The sequence below is a fragment of the Thermobia domestica genome, chromosome 8 (genome assembly GCF_964235325.1).
Source record: "Thermobia domestica chromosome 8, izTheDome1.hap1.1, whole genome shotgun sequence".
NCBI classification, from domain to species: domain Eukaryota; kingdom Metazoa; phylum Arthropoda; class Insecta; order Zygentoma; family Lepismatidae; genus Thermobia; species Thermobia domestica.
The window spans coordinates 134,527,361-134,551,351 of NC_137461.1; positions in this window are offsets into that span (position 1 = coordinate 134,527,361).

The window sequence follows — 23,991 nt, forward strand, 5'->3', positions numbered from 1 at the left end:
TGCTACTTCTCCATATTGTAATATCCTATGTGATGTTGTAAACAAACAATTCCACGCATCAGTGTTTAGAAACACCACCACGTGGAGGATCTCCCACCAGATGGACCTATAATCACATGCAGACGTCGGCTTCTGGCCCCTCCCACGGAGCAGAAAACGACATCGGAGCAGCAGCGCCACCGCCACCCAAAGGAACCTATAAATTGGATGGACAAAGGCAATTCAGTACCAGTTTTCTGGTGACCCTCCTCTAGTCTGCTTCGGGACTTTAGGAGTAACCTAACCCCAGGGTCTCTAGTCTGCTTCGAGACTACGCCTATCCTATCTCCTGGCTTAGCCTGCTTCAGGGCTCTGACTGGGATTCCTAACCTCAGCCGCTTAGCCTGGTTTGGGGCTCTGTTGGCCATCTAACTTACCCACTGCTTGCTTCGGAGCTTTGGGCACCTAATTCTACTCCTCTTAGCCTGCTTTGGGGCTCTGTTGGAGATCCTGTCTGCGACCTTACGGTCAAAGACCACCTATAACTAACCTTTGATATTAGAGAGATTAATTTGTACATTTTTTTGTGGAAATACTTTTATAGTGGAAATTTTATAATAAAATTGGTAGTGGGAGACGCTCTTTTTATTAAATGCTCTACCCAAAAATCCTATATGGGACAAAGTTTTACATGGTGGAGGCGCCGAGTATTGATCCCGGTATCTCAACAATATAAATTCCAACATAGTAAAATTTTAAAATCATATTAACAACTTTAAAATTGAGACAACTAGAAAAACTTCAGATTTTGGTATTTAACTTTTGCAAAAACGTTGACACGTTTTTGAAAAGTGACTTTTGGAAGAACATTGTTTTCATTTTTTAATTGTGGCCCGCGACATGAACCAACTGGGCATGTAGCTCGTTGGATTCCAAACAGCTTTGGGCATCCCTGACCTTGAGTAAGACAATATTCATTACATTTTCTAGTTTTACATATATATACAAGCCAGTTTTCAAACGGCTAAGTGAAACCAAACGGAACCGAGAAATGGTTCTATTTTCTATTGACTATTAACGTGTTCTTCGAAACTAACATATAACACTTCCCAAATGTAACACTGCAATATTTATAAAATTTGATAGGTAGATACTACACATGAAATAAACAAATGTTTTTTTTTATTTTCTGCAAAAAAAAGGGTTTAGGTTGCAAAAGCCCCACACACAATTTTGAAAGTTGACCAAAGTGGAAGGCAAGAACAAGTGCACCGAAGTGAATGAAAGTGCGCACAGATATTGTAAACGTAATATAATTTAATACGTGTTTCGTATGTTTTAGGAAAAAATGGTCGTGTGGGGCACGGATCCTTCCAAATCTTTGATTATGAAATATCAAATTACTATAAACAATATCTCAGAAGTGCCTAGAGGACATGAAGAATTGCTACGAAACTTTGTGTAGGGACAATACCCAAATATAAACGAACGTATTTTTTATTTTCTACGGAAAAACGGTTTTAGTTGTAAAGGCCCCTACCCAATATTTGAAAGTTGACGCCCGAAAGGCAAGAAGAAGTGGACATAAGCGAATGAAATTGTGCACAGATATTGTAGATATAATATGAAGAAATATGTGTTTTGTATTTTTCTGAAATAAAAAAAAACAGGTTTGTCACAGATCTTTCCAAACCGTTGATTACGAAATATCAAAAGTGCATATAAGTATACTTCAGAAGTTCCTAAGGAATTTGTAGAATTGCAATAACAGTTCGTTTGGGAACAATACTCAAAATATAAGCGAACACGTGTTTTTAGTTTCTGTGGAAAAACAGTGTTGAGGCAAATTGCTCCTCCGATAGAAAGGAAATATTTCCGTAGTATCCTAGGAAGCAGTGGACCGAATCAACGAAATTGTGTGTGGGTATTGCATATTTAAAATAAGGCAAATCGTATTTCCCAAGTGTCGCCATCGGATTTGCTTCAAATTTAGTACCTCAACATAAAAAAGAAAATAAATCGACACATGCTTTTGTTTATGCGGAAAAACTTTATAAGGGTTAAAGGCGCCTCTCAAAATAGTATAAAATACGATATACTTTTTGTGTTTACTGTTGATGTGCCAAATTTGAAGCAAATCGGATGGAGGCACTGGTGATGGGGAGCACGTATTAATTATTTTAAATAAACATACAATATTTATGCACAATTTCATTCGCTCCGGTCCATTCCTTTTTGCGTTTCTACGTCCATTACTTTCGGAGAGGGCCCTGGCTCAAAAACAGTTTTCCCGCACAAACAAACAAGCAAAACGTATACTTGTTCGCTTTTTTGTCTATTGTCTCTAAACATAATTTCCTTGCAATTCTCCATGTCTCTTGTTACTTCTGACATACTGGTATTACCAACCAGAAAAATCCGTACTGGCTGAACATAGCATCAAACAGCAACATAAGATTTTGTTCACAGATGCCGAAATAATAGCAAAATGCTCAAGAGTTTGGGACAGGCGGATAAAAGAAGCCGTTTCAATCACACAAGAAGAAACGAACCTTAACAGAGACACAGGATTCCAACTGAGTAAAACATGGACACCAATTATATCCCGCCATTTCAAGCATCAATCAGAAGCTGCCATTTCAACCACCAATCGGAAGAGTCCAATCATACATACATGAGTATATATATTCTATACACTCTATTGCACCATCATATTCGCCTGAAGATGAGGACGATGTCAGCCCTCTAAATGTCGCAAGATATAACAGTATTTACCTGGCTGCTAGCCCGAGAAGACCTATTCACAATACGTCGCCAGGAAAGCTTCAATAGATAAGATTAACCAATGTTTTCGGACATTTCTAGTAGATACACTGTAGTTAGTCTTTCTATTGTCTATTGTTTTCAACCCATCGGGCCACTTGACCAGTTGGGTATCATGTTGCGGGCAACAATTAAAAGAATGAAAGCAGTGTCCTTCTAGAAATGATTTTCTTATACACGTGTCAACGTTTTGGTAAAAGTTGAATACCAAAATCTGAGCTTTAATAGTTGTCTCAATATTAAAAGTTGTTCATATGAATTTAAATTTTTACTATGTTGGAATTTATATGGAGAAGTGGTAAATTTGAAAAAAATATTTGTCTTAAAATTTTATTCCACAATGGACATCATTAATACTGTACAAATGTTATTTATTTCAAAACTATATTAGGTTTATTGTGGTTGTAAAGCCAATGGCTTGAGTTTCAGGATATTTACATTAAGCAGCACTCTGATTGGCCCAATTAAAAAGACCTCAATAATTTATCCCTCTACATGCGACGTGTCCTTCATCGCCTCCCTGGCGAAGTCGGAAAAACATCCGCTTACAGATGATGAAGTTGGTCGTTCGCGCCCACTCCAAAATACCTTTTTTATACTGTTTATTAAGACCAACTTTAATTTAAACAAATCACGCATTAGGCGATTTAACATATTTGGGAGAGTAATTTTGTGATTCATTGTCTTCTAATCGAGACTCTGCCGCTGGTGGAACTCTATTAGTAGTATAATTTTCAAAACGGGAGTGGGGCCACAGCGGATCGTTGCTGCAGGGTATCCAATTTTTGCCAGCGGTAGATTGCTGGTCCACAGACTTTCAGATTGTTTACATTATATGATTTCTTTTTCTACATTTCACAAAAGCAAAACGACCATACAAAATAACGTAATAAACAGAATATATATATATATATATATATATATATATATATATATATATATATATATATATATATATATATATATAAAGTACGTTTGATTGTGCGGGCCACACATCACGTCTTCGCGGGCCAACGGATAGAGATTTTGATTTCCCCAATATCGAGTAGAGTCATAAAATGTTGAACTCGACAATTTGCAATGTATATTAAAGGCTTGTGAAGGAATATATTTATAAAGAAATATCCGAAGATATATAATATAACCGTCTCCTTTAACATAACCGACATAACCGTGACATGCAAAACATAAAGATTTCATTTCATTTTCGAAGAGAAATATTTAAACTGTAATTTCACGTAACATTTAGCCTCGATGCTCAAGCAGGACGTTAAATTACCTTGTATCTAAATGCTGCAACATCATTCGTTAATACTACTTCTATCACTGATTTTCAATAATTTAGTTTAACAATTCAGATTTGAGTTCTCTTGACTATTGTTTTTATATAATACTTTCTATTTTGTTATGAGGGAAACACGAGTTTTACAACATTGGAATTGTAAAAGTGTGCGATTTTCTGAAGATATTTAACACCAAGTTTTCCCCCTGTTAATTAACAGTGATGTCTTAGAGTAGTAGGATTAGCGTGGGGTTCATATTCCAGTGGCCCTGCATTCGATTCCCGTTGGATGATTAAAGGTATCTTTATCATTTGTAATATTTATACTTGCAACGAAAGATAACACGAAAAATATTCCGTTTCTTTCGGCCGTAGTATTGAGATGACTTTCTTCAGTGCATTCGCAATAGAACTTCGCAATAGTGAACTTCGAAACAACTATAAAATGACGTCAGCCGTATCAACCTTCATTCGTACTGTCTGGGAACGTAACGTGTTTAGCGAGCAATTAATGAATACACAAGGCATATCGTTAGCATGGGTCAAAAATGCGACTGATAAAACATAAACGTTATTGTTTCCCACCAGTTGCTTATAAGTTTCTACTACTACTGCTAGAAATTTTATTGTTTTAAGTAATTCACCATTTCAGATATGTTTCATATACGCTCCATGCCAAAAAAAGACTTAAAAATTCAACCAAAAACTTTCAAAAATTTAAAATATTTAACCAGTCTCAACTTACCAATAATAATAATAATAATAATAATAATAATAATAATAATAATAATAATAATAATAATAATAATAATAATAATAATAATAATAATACATGAATAACAGCATTGCAATATCAATTACGCAAACAATATCTTTCATAAAGAAAAAATAATTGCTAGGATAGGTTTCGAACCCGGGTCTCTGCCATACGAGTCATGCTTTGCCAATCATTTTTCTTCTTGTTTAAATTTGCCCGAAGCATGGTATTGCTCGTCAGTGGCAGCTCAAGTTCTTTCGACATATTCCAAACACTACAGGGACACTCATACAGACATATAGAGGACAGTTAAATTTCCGACCTTGCTCTTCGGTGTGATTCGAATCCCCAATGGGTTTCACCTTACAATTGTCAGTAATCTGGCAGAAATTCCTCATAGAAAGATTAAAAAGTAAATTAGTATTTACAAAAAGAAGTTTCTATTTCTACAAGTGTTGAAACAATTCAAAGAATGAGAAAATAAGTCTCCCGCCTTTTCTTCTTTGGAAATTAGAAGTTAGAGTGAGGAAGAAATAGTAATGTAAATCGGGACCATCGACGGAGGTAGCCTCAACGTGAAGAATGTTTCGTGATATTTTCCTTATTGAGGAAGGTCTAACTTATTTTTGAGTTAAAAAAGAAACCTCGATTAAGTCATTGTGATACTCACATAAGGAACATCTCCTTATACGAACATTAGTTTCTTCTGTATAAACTTATATGCAACGATTTCTAACTAGATAAAAGTTTGAGTGGGAGGTGAAGTGACGCGATAGATAAGTGGTTAGTGCATTGATGTATTTGGCGGAACTGGGTTCAAATCCCTATCAGGTTGAAACTTTTTAAATGTTTCAATTTCAGTTTCAATACATGCTCAGTGTGGGAAGCAAGATTTTCTCCTCTCCAGAAAAATAAAGATGTTGGAATGAGGAGAATTGGAGAAGATCTCTCAATTGAGGCAATGACTTACAAACTTATTTCCAGCAGTTGTTCTAGATTTAATATTTTCATCTACTTTCAAGAGTTTTCTGATTCATGCGTGGTCAGTATTTTTATTTCTCTGAGCATACAATATATAACGAAATAATACATTACATACACAGCAATATTGAGAATAATATATGGTGTTCATTAGATAACACGCTCTAAACCACACGCTCAGAATGGAGAACTGTTTCGTTAGTCACCTACTTTACAATTTTAGTTGCATAAACACCTAGGTCAGGGCTACGAACTGCTGTCAGTGTCTAGAAAAGTTTCATGTTAGTTTGGTTGCATGCGTCCAGGCGTTCTTTCAACTGCGAGTGATCTGGACCCCAAGTAATGTAAGTATTCTACTAATGTGAATATCGGGTATTCTGCAAGATTTATATATTTTAGTCATTATTCAGCAGCACTATTATATATATATATATATATATATATATATATATATATATATATATATATATATATATATATATATATAATGAAAATATGTCTCATTATTATGATCTTTAGGTTTAAAAGTGACAGATAATGAAAATATATGGTTTTGAAAGAATTGGCAGGATGAGAATGTGGATGAAAATAGAATAATTCTGAGAAAATGCATTGACACGATGTTGTCCACCACAAACTCATATGACCTGAGATCGAACTACACACACAGTATAGCAAAGGTGAGCACTCTATTATTGAGCCACTGTGTCGTTTTAAAATTATCACGTTGATTGATTGAGTTTAATGGAAGTGCCAGTATCGAGGTTATTTGCCCCCGTCATGGTTATCTTGTTGTTTATTTGTATTTCGACAATATATAAAAATTTAGGAAAGAAAGTGCTAGAGAGTAAGGTAGGGCCTTAATGTCTGGCTGTTTCTAGAATGGAATGTCAAAGTTGTGACATATAAAATTGATTTAAAACAATGTAATTGAACTGAAAAGAAAAATGAGCTTGTTCGTATATTAATAATTGAACAAAAAACGGTTTGGAATTGATGTTAGTAATGAAATGGATAAAATTATGCCAAGAACGTGAAATATTTTTCAAAGAAGAAAATTCTTTCTGCAGGGAAATTCTAAGACGAGGGATCAATATCTGATACTCAATGAGTACAAAAGTTTTTTTTTTCCTATCTAGCGGCAATCGGGAGCGGAAATTCCCGTTTCTCCTTCAAACGACATACAAGGGTTTTGAACTCTTACAGTTGTTGGTAAGAGGACAATCACCAATAACGGAGGTTATCCAAGTTTGCCTGTTATCTGTATAGGAAGTTTTTTCACGCATATTTCTGCAGAGCAATACTCGTGTTCTATTCCCTTGAGATGGAAACGCGGTCTTATTCTTAGACTCCAAATCGATTTACTTCGAAGAGAAAAAAAATGAGCTTTCGACTACAAATTTCCTTTATTCGTTTTCTTGCGTACAGGGGTATTGAGTTCCATTCTTTACTCTTACTTCACTACTCTTGGGAATAGAACATTTAATCACATGGATAGGGTTAACAGAACAAAATTCAGCAGTAGCTCAGTGTTAGAACGTTCACGTCTAACGTGGTGCATGGGGTCCTTGGTTCGATTCCAGCTCACCAAGAGAGCTTTGTGGTCGACAAACACCATGTGTGTGCTTAGATTCTCCCATTTCCTCCCACTTTCGTCATTTCACTATTTTCATTAATTTCTTATTATCACCGTCTCCTTTAGCCAAACCAGCTTAAAGATTTCATTTCATTTCAGAGAGCAAAATCTACACTATGAGTATAATTTTTTAAACAAATTTTAACAATGAATTTTGTTGGACAGGCAATGTTGAAAAAGCAATGTTTCAGATTTGTCACAGTTTTGACAAATAGACCATGTGCAAACGTAGAATTACGTAAGAGACGGTTTTGCAAATTGAAGTTTTGTAGAATTTGAGTCTAATTTGAGTCTAATGAGCTACAAGTAAAATCTTACGTGCAATTAGAGTTATGGTTACGATGGGGTTGCAACTAAACCGTGATGTGAATAAAATGTTAAATGGAAGTATGTATGTATTTCATCGATTCCTAGGTGTAATAAAAACAGTAGAATATATTAGTCATACACAGCGAGCTGGTTAGGACACGCAACAACACAGAAATCTTACATTTTGTTATTACTAAATGTGCAACCAAATATAAGTCCCCGTAATTTAACAAATAACAAATTTCACTATATCACTAACAGATACATTGTTATCATCATCTCAGGTCAGCAATTTCTCTATTGATTTGATGCATCTTTTCGCCCTTTTCTATACTGGCCAGATTTTTAAAATTTTTTTTTGTGGCTTTTCTTCCCTATAACTTGCATTATTTGGTTCGAATGTTTCAATAGTGGACATCCTCTAGGCATTTTTCCTTCTATGAGTCCCTCCATAGCTAGCAACATGATTTCTCCATGTCTCATAATGTATCCGATCATTGTATCTTGTCTTTTCGAAATATTTTCGCCTTTTTTCCCTACCATTTACAATACTTTGCCATTTGGTACTCTGTTCGTCTATCTAATTTTCAACATTCTGATATAGCACTATGTTTCAAAGGCTTCCATTCTTCGTGTTTCCTCTTCTCCAAATGTCTATGTCTCAAAGTTATATGCCGATGCTTATGGTTAAGAGCTTGCATTTTCCTTCAAGTACCTTCCTTGCCTGAGCTATTCTGGATCTTACATGCTGTTTGCACCTGTTATCACTAGTTATTTTATTCTGTAAGTAACAGAATTTCTACATCTCCCCCATCAAGCGATCTCTAAATTTTGTAAAAGGTGGGTAGGGTCGGCCATTCTCAACTATCGTAAGATGGAGAGGATAATATATTTTTTATTGCCTTAAGTTCTCAACAAAGAGAAATTGCTTAGTTCTAATATTTTAGAGTAAGACTTAACCATCCCAGAAGCAAAATCAAGGATAGTTAATTGTTTGATTTAATTAAAAACAAGTTTAAAAGTTAAGTAAAAAATGAAAAGTGTGATTGCAAGACTATCATATAACATGTAAGAATTTCAAGTTTGCTTTATCCCTAATATAGTTCCACAGTTGAATTACACTAAGAACGAACAAGCTTCGATCGTCACTAACCTAAGATATATCATAAATGAACTATTTTTCAATATTTAGTGTTTGAGACAATAATAAGCTCATTTTGGGATTGTGATACGCCATAAGCATTTTGAAAGTGAAAACGCCAAAAGATTGTTTGATTTAGCTGATTAATGATATCTCGACCAGGTCACTTTTTTACAGGTGCGACCGACCAGTAAAATAAAGCTTGCACATTTTTACGCTACAAAAGTATTATTATAATGCAATGAGTTCAGTTGATTTTGAGTTTAACGTCCCGCTCAGCAGCGAGGCTATGTGAGACGTGAACCTACTGATTAACGTGGAATCCGAACCACCTGAGCTCCTGCCGGAAATCGAACCCGGGTCTCCAACGCCAAAGACGCGCACGCTAACAGCTTAGCCACGAAGGAGCTCTATGTAGATCCAATGAATATATTACAATTGTAATAACCTTGTGTGCAAGGCTCACAAGGTATCTGTTTTGTATGAAAATGAAGGTCGACTTTTTCGTGCTTTTCTTTCAATAAGTCTGATTTACAATTGGCGTGAAAAGAAACGAATAAGTAAAACTAAAGCAATCGGTGGCAATAGCATTATATTAAACAATACTGTTAACGCTTCTAACGAACTGATTAACTATTGCTCTAGGACTGCTTGGTGCTAACCGTCCGTATTGTGAGGCTTGTATAGTCTCATTGAGTATCAGGCTCATTCTTGTCGAATGTACAAAATACTCAGATCTAAGGAAACGTTTAAGACCACCTAAAAGTCTTAATCAGATTTTGGGAGATAATGCGCTCTTCAGTAACCAAATTCTCACTTTAATTCATAAGATTTTATTAATTAACGTGCTCTGATGTTTCTTTTTTCTTTTTTAATTTTTCCTATTATGTGCCATTATTATTGTCGATATTTTTTTTGGGATACGGACAAAATCTCGCGGCCGAAACATCGCCTCCCAAAATCTCGCGGGACAAAACCTCGAGTGGCCAAAACCTCGCCACCCAAAACCTCGCGGGACAAAAACTCGTCGGGCCAAAACCTCGCCGCCCAAAACCTCGCGGGCCAAAATCTCGCCGGGCCAAAACCTCGCCTCGAATGAAACTTTTCTTTAAAATTTACCCAATGTGTTTCTTAATATGCAATTCCACATTAGATATAATAATAATAATAATAATAATAATAATAATAATAATAATAATAATAATAATAATAATAATAATAATATACAAAACATAGTGTGCGTGGGCTTTCTCGGGTTATTCCCGTTTTTCTCCCAATTTCTTTATTCGATCATTTCCTTCATCCTGGTCATCTACGTCTCCTTTAACCTATAGGACATAATCAAGGGACGTCGTAAAAACTCATATATTATTTCATACTTTCATAAATATTATTAGATTTTTGTTAAAATTTTAAGTTTTTGGAAGTTCCAAAGTTCACAAAACTATCCTCGTTAGTTGTCACTATTTTCCTTATGCAGACTTTCTTTCCCTATAACCAGTTTAAAAACATCCTGTCGCCCTACCTTCACATTGAAATCCTCTAATGCAGAAATAGAATTTTCATATGGTATCGCGGGACTTGGTCAAATACCCGTGATACTTCTTCTGAAACAGCGTCTTTTATACCGTCATTCTTATCATCTGTTGGAACATTTACATTTTGGTCAGGCGAGATTTTGGGTATGGCGATATTTTGGAGCACGAGGTTTTCGCCCGGCGAGATTTTGGCCCGCGAGGTTTTGGGTGGCGAGGTTTTGGCCCCGCGAGATTTTGGCCCGCGACGTTTTGGGCGGCGAGCTTTTGGCCAGGCGGGGTTTTGGGCGGCGAGATTTTGTCCCACGAGGTTTTGGACGGCGAGGTTTTGGGAGGCGAGGTTCTGGCCGCGAGGTTTTGTACTCAAACCATTTTTTTTTTTTACTTATTTTCTTGTTACAAACAATTTTTCTTGTTGCTTATTCTTTTATAGTTTTTTGGGTTATAATCTCTTATTTTGTAGAATTTATACTTCAACTTCATTTTTAAAGAGTTATATTTTGAATTTTTAATGTTCCTTATATGTCGCCCATTAGCTTATCGTGACGGGGACATATAATGTGGTTTCGGTTCAAAGATCCTCGAGAATCAGATGAGCATGTTGTAACGCTGAGTAGCCATGTTGCAAATTTCATATGAAGGTATTGTTAACTATTATTATGAAGTTTTTGTGGCTCTTTTCTTTAACTGGTACTGCTAAACACATTTAAAATGAAAAAACAAAATCTCAATATTTAATTTGAGTTCTGTTGAAAACGAAATTTAAGTAATTGCGATTAAAAAACGCTTTTATAATTTAAAATAATTTCGCAGTTCATTTTATTTCAGTGATCTGTTTCTCCTTGATAGTCTTTCACACCTTCTCAGTGGGAGCACTCCCCCAAGTTTAAAATCCACTGGTATATGAGATAAGTTTAAAAAAATAAAATATGATGATGACGTGATTTATCTTATAAGTAGATATCAGTTGTTACGCCACTAAAATATAGTAAAGGCGATTTAAAAGGCAACAAAAACTTGAAAATAGGGAGGGAAAAGGCATTAAAAATGGTATGGTGGTCGTGAAAGAATTGAATACGGGATTTCAATGGATTTATACATTTCGTAGCCCAATGATACCAAGAAAAGTGATTTTTCGATTATTCCACATTTGACTGTCTGTTCATCTTTTCGACTTGCCTAGAGGTTATACTATTAGACGTATTTCAATTGAATTTTAACTTATTATTTTAATATTATTCTTCAGTTTTTAATTTTCATCCTACCCCTAGAAATAAAGATAGTTTACAAAAGGGTCAAAATGAAAAATGCGATTAACTACTACGTTTATATTTCATAAATCAATTTCTCAATAATAATCCTATACTGTGGACTATGTCAATCTTCTGGGAAAATCGAAAAAGGGCAATTTACTTTTAAGGGTAAGTCCTTATCGAACGATTTTCTCAGAAACAACTCAGGCGATTTTCTTCGTATATCGTTAGTAACCTGATAGCATATCATAATTCATTTGTCCTGAAAAATCCATAAGAAGTAGTTTATTATTGAGGGTAAGTTCCTTTCTTATTAAAGATTTGAAAAGTTCTTATTAAGATATGATTTAAGCTTCTTACGCCTTTAAGTTTCTTATTAATGATATGAAATGGTTTCCTGTGCAGACCTTTAGTTTTCATTTTAGTCACTATCAAAATTAGGACTTGGACTTAGTCCAAGTTTAACAAAGTATTAATATTAATAATAATAATAATTTAAAACGCTTTCTTTTTAAAAAATTACTAAACAAAATAAAATAAATCCTATTTAAATGTTAAAGTTTAGTTCTGGTTTCAAGAAAAAGTACTTTCCAAAAGAAAACTATTTATGTATGACTAAAGAGTACGTGTGAACACTACCCATTCTTTCCTTTTTACTAATGCATAAATATAATTTTTAAGAAAGTTTCTACAGAACGAAATTATTTTAACTTTTACTATATTTTGTTTTATTAAGCTTGTTACGCTATTTCGAAGAAAACGTGTGTTTTTAAAAGAAAAATATATTTTTAAACTTTTAGTACGACTTATCTATTTTGTTTGTCAATTTTTAAGTGAAATCATATGTATTTTTTCTATTTTGATTGCATTTTTTCAAATGTGTTATGAACAACCTTGAAAATGTGAAATGTTGTTCGAATTTGGAAATGTCAATCATTGGGTACTAGACAAACCCGATTTACGCAAGAGTACATCTGGTTGCATAACAAAAGATTCATATCAATCTTAGAAATTAAACAAGAGAACTAACACACACACGCATATACACATACATACATACATATAAAGCTGGTGTATCAAAAGTCCGGGGCTATAGGCCAACTCTGTTATGTGTAAAGATACGAAACAAAAATAGAAAGAGAAAAAAGTCGTTGGAAACAGGTAGTTTTCAATCTAAAATTGAGGAAATTTTTAAATCGTACTAGCCGTTTGGGTTCAACACTGATGAGGCGCCCTGTTTGAAACGAAAAGGAAACGTTATAAATTCTTAGGCTTTTTAAAAGAAGTAAGGACATATAAAAATTAAATGGGCACATTATTGTGTGAGCGAAGCTAGAATGTCTCAAGTCAATTTCCAAATAATCCTGTATTGCTGGTACAGTGGATTTGAGGATACAGTTGAACAATTGTAAAATAAAGAAAACCATGTTAAAAAATAACTGATTCATATTTAGAGTAAGAATATATGGAACAAATCTGTTAAAGGTCAATCAGAGATTAAACATAACTTATTAATAATTGGCGTTGGAAACACGAGATCGATTCCGTGCAGAAGTTCACGTCGTTCGAATCCTACGTTAAGCTGTACGTCCACGTCTCATATTTGCTCTCCGCTGAAACGGAAGCTAAACCTAAATCAAATCAAATTCCACCCCCGAAAAATACAATGTGTATTTTTCTAGGTGTAATAAAGATTTGCTAAAATTTGCGAAGGGCGAATTTTATCCGCAATCGAAACCACATACAACATTATATACAGGGTGTTTCAAAACAACATCGACAACGTTTGAGAGATGATTCCTGACACCAAGATAAGACGAAAAGTATAAACCAACCTGGGTGCACAAATGCTTCCTTTCGGAATTATAGCCTGCCGAAAACATGAAAAAATGAACTTTAAAGGTTCATAGCTCCAAAACTATGGAACCTACCATAGTCGGATCAAGACTTCACTAAGAAACTAATATGTGCCCCATCCAATTAGAGGTAGTTGGTGAGTACTTTAAATTATATGCTAGGAGCCAAATTGCCTCTATAAAAATTGTTGCGTAAGCACCTTGGATTCTGAAACATGTATTTTTGGATAGCGCACATGCTGGTTTCTAAGTGAAGTCTTGACCTGGCTACGGTAGGTTCCATACTTTTGGAGCTATGTTCCTTTAAAGTTCATTTTTTCATATTTTCGGCTTCCTATAACTTCGAAAGGAAGCATTTGTGCACCCAGGTTGGTCTCTATTTTTCTTCTTATCTTGGTGTCAGGAATCACCTCCGAAATGTTATCGATGTTATTTTGAAACACCCTGTATATAATACGTTACACACGGTTACAAATTTATAAATAATGTTTCTTTAAATTTAAAATTAAATACATTTTTGCATCTCAAAAAGTTTTTATATTGATTTATTTACTAAAAGTTTCACTCTTTTTTAGAGATTGAATCCTCCTACACGGTCTTCTCTGTTCATGCATTATACCCACAGTGGGTCTTTAAGTTTACCAAGCTATGTAGGTGTACCTATGTAAAAGATATATCATTTAAAAACTAACTCTTTTTTTTTAAATCTTAAATGTTATGTCGTTATGGTTAAGCAACTTCTAAACAACTTTCGCAACATATGTAATTCAGTAACTTTAAGATCGACTTCTGACGTCATCACAGTAGATTTTTCATCTTTAGTCTCAATGGAATTAGATACATTAATCAATATCATCTTCTACGGTAACACGATATTACCCCGTTTCAGTTTGACAGTTGAGTATCAGCGAGAGATTTTGTTATAAGAATGTTGCAAATTTGACAATCACGTTGCATATAATGGTTTTACTAGAGCGTTCTTTTTTCAATCTGGGGGATGAAAAGGGAGATGAAAAAAGTAATTAGGATATATTAGAGACAAACAAATAAGAATTATATTAAATTTCATATTTAAAATACGAAATACTCGTATTTTAAATTTATTTTTACTGCCATACTTAAAGCCAAATACAACTACGAATAATAAACAAAATTTAAACTACTAAAGAAGATACCAATAAAAAACTTCTTACAAACCGGAAATTATTTATGGTGTCGCTGCCAAGGATGTGGTAAAAAGGGGTCGTATATGAAATAAGTTGAGAAAACCTATACTAGAGTATTAAATAACAGTTGAAACAACGTAAAAGAAAAGTCTGCTTGCCTCTACCGTTTGATTTAACCGGCATTTGTGTGTCTGTCTGCACCACGATATCTATCGTAAAATTAATCCGATTAAAATGAAGCTTGGGATATGTTTCCCTCCATTTCTACAAAGTGAATCAAGAATAACGAGGTAAAAGAGGGTAATATTAAATACCGTGTTGGAAAATGAACACATTTACATAATGTAATAACCAACAAATTTTCTGTGTATGCGTACCCTTTATTTAAGATCTAAGACCTTAAGAATAGATTTTGTTCTCAAACAATAGAGCTTGAGACTGAAATTAGTCAAAGACAAAGGGCTGAATAAATCCCATGTATAAATAAAATGAAATTCGTCCCTCCTAGAAATTATAACACATTCAAAAACAAAACATGTGATTTCTTGGGGGTTTTCATTCGAGCCTATTGCGTGTGCTTGACATCAGTTAGGAATATAGAGAGAAACAGGGCAGTCGTGTGGGCGGGGCGACCGGGGAAATCGCCCTGGGCGCCGGGACGATAAATCAACAAAATTCAAAGAGTTCAGATTATGTTGGTAAATGAATTTTTATTTTAAAAAATAATGTTAATTCAGATATTTTAATAATGATCAGGCTACAGCTAAATAAAATTTATTTATTTATTTATTTCATAAGGAAAACACAAGAGGCTTAATACCCAGTTATAGTGTCGTGTACATAATTATCTAACATACACTATTATACATACATCATTATACATACACAAATATACGTCGTTTAATTATGCAAAAGTTATTGCCTGACAATTGTTTTGAACTTGTTTTCGGACATACTAAATACACCTACTACATGAAATCTAATTATTTCGTTATATGAAGCACACATTTTCCTGAGAGGAGACTTATGTAATATGTTAGTTCTTTTTTTTCTACAATAGAATACCTCAGAGTTTGCTGTTCTAGCCTTACCTATTGGGACACGTAATAATACTTCTGAAAATAATTCTGGACAGTCAATTTTACCTTTTAATAATGTATGTAAGAACAACAGATCAAACATCCATCTCCTTTTTTCTAATGTTTGTAAACTAAAATTCCTTACTGTCTTCATATGGGACATACTTTGGGTAAAAACTGGTTTTCTTGTATGCAAGCATTTTTAAAAATTTAAAATGTGTATTTTCTATTGCATCAGAGTATTTAGAGAAATTTATTTTCCTAACAGTACAACCGTATTCTAATTTTGATCTCACATACGAAAAATATAACCTTATAAATGTTGATTCTTTGTAGAAATGTTGTCCTTTGTATAAATTAAACCTGGGTACTTATATGTACTAATCATTATTGCGTCAACGTGTTGAGCAAAGGTTAATTTGCTATCAAATATAACTCCTAGATCTTCCATAGTATTTGGAGTAAACAATGAAGTGCCACTTATTGTATAGGTAAAGTTAATTGGATTTTTTTTTCTTCGTGAAAGATACAGATTTACATTTGGTCACATTCGGAACTAATTTATGCTTATCACTCCACATTTGAACTCTCTGTAGACCCTTTTGAAGTTAAACGCAGTCATTAATTGAACTTACTTTGGAGTATAATTTGAGATCTTCGGCAAAAAGAAGAACTTGAGAAGTTTTAATACACAGAGAAATATAATTAATAACAAGAAGAAACAAGAGGAGACCTATATTAGACCTATATAGGGACTCCTGATAGAGTATTGGGTTTGAAAATTACCGGTAATATAAAACATCGTCTAGGATTAATTAACTGGAACTCTCTCCAGTCCTCTGTGAGAAGAGTTTTTTTTTTTAATCTTGTAATTTAATATTTATATCGTTATTTGTATATTCTATGTTATTACTATGTTGATGTGCATCAAGTACAAAGTAAACAAGAATAGCACTCGATTTGAATAATTCAAAAACATGTTTCCATTAACTTTTATGTTTTAATTAAAAGTCATTCACTTAAAAAATGACGTAATACTAATTTCTTTTATCTTACATTATGATCTTACATTTCATATTTAAATCTAGGAGTACAGGATAAACTCTGTAATAACAGTAAAACAGGATAAACTCTGCTGTTTTTCAATAACAAATTGGGGGGCCGGGAATCCTCGCCCCGGGCGCTTACAAGGCACGCGACGGCTCTGGAGAGAAATTCGCTTGTTTGTCGGGATTGAAATTGCTCAACAGTAGTTCCCATCTTTTCTTTTAATGTTTAACATCTCAGTTAAGTAAGAAAGTGGGGATATTGCATGTAACAATCTAAATTGTTATGTTATCGGAGCAAGATGACTGTAAAATGTTATTATTAGAACAAAGAAATTAGTGGATTGTGACTAAAGGTTGTACTAATGAGATTTGTTTTTTCCTCGAATGTGAAGACCTACAAAGGAAGAGGTCATTCCTCCTCATGACTGCTGAGGATAATGGCAAATTACTAGCTTTTTATGAAACGATGACAACGTTTGATCTTTTGACAGCCCACGAGTAGCTACTAATGCCCTCTTGACATTTTTATCGTTGATAAGAAATGTTGGTTAAGTTAATTCTATAAACAATTTTACTGTATAATGTCACTCGTTCAGTAAACTTTTGATGAGCTTACTCATAGCTAAGTGGTTAATGATGCGAAAGACACGATTTAGATGATGAAGTGTAGGTTCAGTCTCGGTGCTGAAAGATGTTGAACTTCAAACATACAAGTAAAATTTTGAAGTTTGAGCAATGAAGTGTGCTATTGTTACAAGAAAACAATGCAATATAGTTTTTCCTTCGTGATGGAAAGATTCTCTGTTGAACTCAAATACTGTAGTTGTGATGAATTTTCCTTCGAATACCATATGTTTCCTTTTAGGTGTCTGTTACGTTCTCAATTAATCTACTATGGACTAGAAACCACATTATTGAAGACTGACAATAAGGAGACAGTTCACTTCAATATTATGACATATCAAAATAAAGTTCCCAAAAGAGTTTTCAAAATGCAAGGTTTCAGCTCACTTTTCGGAAATTAGGTAAGTTGTGAAAACACGTTGTTCTTGTCTTGATTCAAGCTCTGGGGCAAGTAATTCATAAATGACACATTTGCATATTTATTTCTTAGTTAACCTAGAAATATTATTTTGCTACGTTCGTTTATTAATTTTTATTATTTTTTATTACTAAAATGGCGAAAGAAAATTAGGTTAGTGTTCAGTTTACAATATTTAAGAAATGCAAAAACAAATTTGATCCGGGTATAATTTGACTAGAACATGAGGTTAGAATTTGACACTTGTGTGAATTTAAGGTATTGGGCATTTGTCATAAAAAAATATAGGTTCGTTTTGTGGACTGCGGAATGTCAATTCCCTGTTTCATGATGGCAGTACGAATATGTACTTAATAAAAAAAATAAACTTTGTGGACACATTGAAAACCAGATATTCTCTTCCACAATTTGGAGAATGACAAAATAAATACAGAAAGGTCATTACTTTTTCTCTTTTTGCTTCTCATTATTGTACGTGTTTGTTATAAAAAAAAGGTTTACTTTTATTATTTTACGTTCACGTTAAATATTAAAGTAAGTAAGTAATCTCCATTTCTATTGGTGTTGAAAATGTTATACAAAAAATATAGATTAGGATTCAAAATTTGATTTGTTTTGCAAATTGTTATGCAAAAACAAAATTGTATGAGAAACGCTGAGGGCCGGATTCAGGATTCTCTGAGGGGGTGCACCAATAACTACCAGTACATTTGAATTAAATTTGGGTTTTTTAAATGCCTTTAGGCATCTGTGATGTGAATGAGGAATTCCTTTGGAAATGCTAAGTGTCTGCTCTCGATGAATTCTTTTTCTTTAACCTTCAGAAAACTATTGATTTTGCAAAACTCACTGTTAGTTTCTCACTTCTCACTTTAGGTAGTGTATATTTACAACGAGGGGGGTGCACGTGCACCTTTGCATCCCCTCTAAATCCGGCCCTATATATATATATATATATATATATATATATATATATATATATATATATATATATATATATATATATATATATATATATATATATATATATATACAGGGTGGGCCATTTTAATTAATCCACGGAAATATCTGAAAAATGATAAAACATAGAAGAAATGTTTGAAGTACACGTTATATATTGCTAAGGGGGAAAACCATTTCCGCCAAAAGTACCCCTCTCCACCCCCCGGAAATGGGGGTAACGGGGGGGTAACGGGGGGTAACTTTGAAATGTCAAATGGGAACATGGGTCGAGTAATACCTCGTTCGAAAGGTCTTGGAAAACTAAGTAACGCTGTACCAAAATTTGTTTCATATGGAGCACCAGTTTCAAAATGGCCGCCACGATATAGTTGGGAAACTCCAGTAGCCGTAGTATGAAAACCATGGGAGGTAAATGAATGGAACAAAATTGAAATACGTAAATATCATAGGGCATATCGAATGGTGTGGTCCCTGTGATCCCAGTAGCCTCCCTGAAGGGGTTTTGGGGGCTAACTTCAAGATTTCAAATAGTAACATGAATCGAGTGGTACCTCGTTCGATAAATCTTGCAAAATCCAACATCTTGCAGGAGAAAACGATTGAGGTGAAATGGCAGTGTTCTCAAAAGGCCGCTGAAACATAGTATCAGTATCAGAAAATTTTGCTGTAGCTATTCTAAAAATTCTATTGAGTTTTCAATATTCCGATGCACAATTTCCTCTAGGGGGGCGAGAGCCCCCCTTGCCCCCCTTATGGGCGCCCTTGACTGTGGCCATCCGCATTAACTGAGTGCACTAATTCTCTATCCCTGAAGTCTGCCTTCCAAACAGCATTGGGTAGGTCAAGCGTACACCCGAACCGTTGTCCGGTCGGACATTGAAATATTGAAGTTAGCTCACAAGATCCCTTCAGGGAAGCCACTGGGATCGCAGGGGTCACATCATTCGATATTCCCTATGATATTTACGTATTTCAATTTTGTTCCATTCATTTACCTCCCATGGTTTTCATACTACGGCTACTGGAGTTTCCGAACTATATCATGGCGGCCATTTTGATACTGGTGCTCCATATGAAACAAATTTTGGTACAGCGTTACTTAGTTTTCCAAGACCTTTCGAACGAGGTATTACTCGACCCATGTTCCCATTTGACATTTCAAAGTTACCCCCCGTTACCCCCATTTCCGGGGGGTGGAGAGGGGTACTTTTGGCGGAAATGGTTTTCCCCCTTAGCAATATATAACGTGTACTTCAAACATTTCTTCTATGTTTTATCATTTTTCAGATATTTCCGTGGATTAATTAAAATGGCCCACCCTGTATATATATATATATATATATATATATATATATATATATATATATATATATATATATATATATATATATATATATATATATATATATATATATATATATATATCGGGTGTTGCAAAATAAGTGTTACAACTCTTGGGAGGTGACTCCTGCCGCTGAGACAAGAAAAAAAGTTCTCTTGAACTTTCGGCTATCGGACATAGTTTCAGATCTACAAGGTGCCGAAAGCGTGGAAAAATGACTTTCGGACGCCAATAGTTCCGAAACTATCCAACGTAAAGAGGGCGGGTAAAAAATTCACTGAAGAAGTCATACCTGTTGTATTAAATTTTGCATGTTTCACAATCCCACCATGCACGCGCAAGGGATTCCCCAAAGGAACGTAGGGAGTCCCGGATAATCTGCCAAATAAAAATTGGTCTAAATGGATATGAATTGATAGGGTTTCTACCAGGGAACAATAATTCGTTTGTATTAAGTCGATATCTGGAACAAATACAAAATGGCGGACACCTTCACTCCCGTTGTGTGTGGTTGCATAATCGCCAGGTACGGGTGCTGGCCAGCAGTGACGTTCTGACTATTAAGTGTAGCGAATTTGTACTCAAATGCTCTAGAAAGACATCTGAAGTGTCGGTAGAGAACAACAGATGAAGCAGGGTGATTCACATGTGTGGAAACACTTAAGAAAAATGCCCAGAAATGCACTCATACTCAGTAAACTTGAGTTCAAAGCGTCGGAAATGTAAGGATTAACGTCAAGAACATGAAAGCCATTGCAAATTTACCAATAATATTTTCTCTATCCGATGCAATATGATGTGCACGGTTGCATACCAATAAGGATGCAACAACTGATGCCAAGTTGAAATTGTGCAAGGGGACTCTCAAAGAAACTGGATAAACTAAACGAATGTCACTAGTGGGATCGCATGATCAATATTAAAATATGGCCAATGTGTGTGTTGATATCAACATGTAGCTAATGAACAAATGTCAACATGTCCCACTTCTGCTGGGACACCGTCCCAAGTGCAAAAACTAGGAAAATAACGTTGTACATTCTGATATTACATCTGGTGCACTTTTTGGTAGAACGTAACTAGAACACAATTGTATCAATGTCCCTCTTTGTTTGGGACATTGTCCCACATTCGACACATACGAAAAGAAATCTCTTAATCCATTTTTCAAATTCTGATATAGCGTGAAAATAAAAATAAAAAACTTGTGTCATGTCCCACGTTTTCTGGGACATATGTCGTACTCGAAATATAGGAAAATACCTCCAGAAATTCGTATCTTACACACAGTGTACATGCCAAGACAAAAACGAAAATGAACCAATTTGGCACATGTAACACTACCGCTAGAACACCATACATATGGAAAATAAAACGACATGAGAAATAGGAAGAAACGTCTTAATGCTCTGATTGTTTACAACTGTGCAGTACCAGTAACGAAACACACGAGCATGCCGATAGGCTGTACAAGAGCGTTTGCCAAACAAAGTGGGTACTCCTCAAAGAAATGAATACAGCGAAAGTGAGGCTCCCTCGAAGCCTGAGGGCTAGAGCGCTTTCTTTTGCTCGCGTGGTCGCAGTTTCCAAACCTACTGGGAGCCCAAGGTCTCAGATTCAATACCCGAATAGTTATTTTCCTACTTTTCGCACGTAGGACGGTGTCCCAGCAGTAGTGGGACATGTTGACATTTGTCCATTAGCTACATGTTGATATCAACACACACATTGGCCACATTTCAATATTGATCATGTGATCCCACTAGTGACATTCATTTAGTTTATCCAGTTTCTTTGTGAGTCCCCTTGCACAATTTCAACTTGGCCTCAGTTGTTGCATCCTTATTGGTATGCAACCGTGCACATCATATTGCATCGGATAGAGAAAATATTATTGGTAAATTTGCAATGGCTTTCATGTTCTTGACGTTAATCCTTACATTTCCGACGCTTTGAACTCAAGTTTACTGAGTATGAGTGCATTTCTGGGCATTTTTCTTAAGTGTTTCCACACATGTGAATCACCCTGCTTCATCTGTTGTTCTCTACCGACACTCCAGATGTCTTTCTAGAGCATTTGAGTACAAATTCGCTACACTTAATAGTCAGAACGTCACTGCTGGCCAGCACCCGTACCTGGCGATTATGCAACCACACACAACGGGCATGAAGGTGTCCGCCATTTTGTATTTGTTCCAGATATCGACTTAATACAAACGAATTAATGTTCCCTGGTAGAAACCCTATCAATTCATATCCATTTAGACCAATTTTTATTTGGCAGAGTATCCGGGACTCCCTACGTTCCTTTGGGGAATCCCTTGCGCGTGCATGGTGGGATTGTGAAACATGCAAAATTTAATACAACAGGTATGACTTCTTCAGTGAATTTTTTACCCGCCGTCTCTACGTTGGATAGTTTCGGAACTATTGGCGTCCAAAAGTCATTTTCCCACGCTTTCGGCACTTTGTAGATCTGAAAATATGTCCGATAGCCGAAAGTTCAAGAGAACTTTTTTCTTGTCTCAGTGGCAGGAGTCACCTCCCAAGAGTTGTAACACTTATTTTGCAACACCCGATATATATATATATATATATATATATATATATATATATATATATATATATATATATATATATATATATATATATATATATATATATATATAATGTATTTATCGTGAACGATGATGAGATCACATTTTTGCCAGAGAGAATTTGTAGTGTCATCTATTTCCAAGCATCTCTATTGTTTATGACTGCATGTACCAGTTTGCTTATTCCATGATAACTGTAAGATAGTTCAACATTACTAAATTTATAGTATAAATCTCCCTATTTATAGTAAAAGCAGGTTAATAATTTAATAAGTAGTAAATTCTATTGTTTATTTATTTATATAGTTACCTATAATTTTGATTAATGATTACTTAAACCTAGAAATCCACGCTTGAATGAAGTATTGTTAAGGATAAACAGGAAAAAATGAGTACCATTGACTTAAGGAATTATCTGCAAAATGAATTGGGATTTATTTGTAAGAATAAATTGAAGGTTAATTTCTTATCTATTTGTATTGAAAGAAAAAAATCCTTCTAGAAACTATACAACTGTGAGGAGATGGAAAAATCAATGAGTCTTACCTTGTGTAAAGTTTGCTTACATCACAGTGTTTACGTAACCTTGAAAAAACCATTCAAACAGCAATCATAAGTTGACTATGCGTTTTCAATTTGTAGCTTATTAATTTGTTTTCTTTTGAGATTTTCCTATTAAGTTATTACGTCTCAACAACAGATTTTTATATTTTATTCCCCCTCGGTTTCGATTAATTTAAATTCATAGCTGTCATCGATCAAAGAAGTTAGAACATGTTCATTTCTCTTGTTTCTTCTCAAAAGAGAATTCACCTTTATCTAAAGAAGAAAGTATAGAAAGTCATTGCCTCACAATTCAATAAGATAAAAAGGTTTTTAACCTTGGAACATTTTCTTCCCGCCTCGATTACTACAATGTGCTTTTTCTTAAACTCAAGAAAGTTTTTATTCTTCTGGAAAAGAAAAGAATTTCTCCTACATCCTGTTTCTGAAGATTATTGATCTCTAGGTTCTTACAGAGACAGGTTAATTGGATTAAAACTTTTCCAACTCTACTTTTTCTTCCACTCTCTTTCCCAAGCACGTTACTATTATATATTTCCTGGCATCAACAACCTTCCTAGTCCATTGACTTAGTTTGTAGCTACACTAGTAGCAAAGTAAATAGTCTCGGAAGAAATTTTAAAATTATAACACTCAA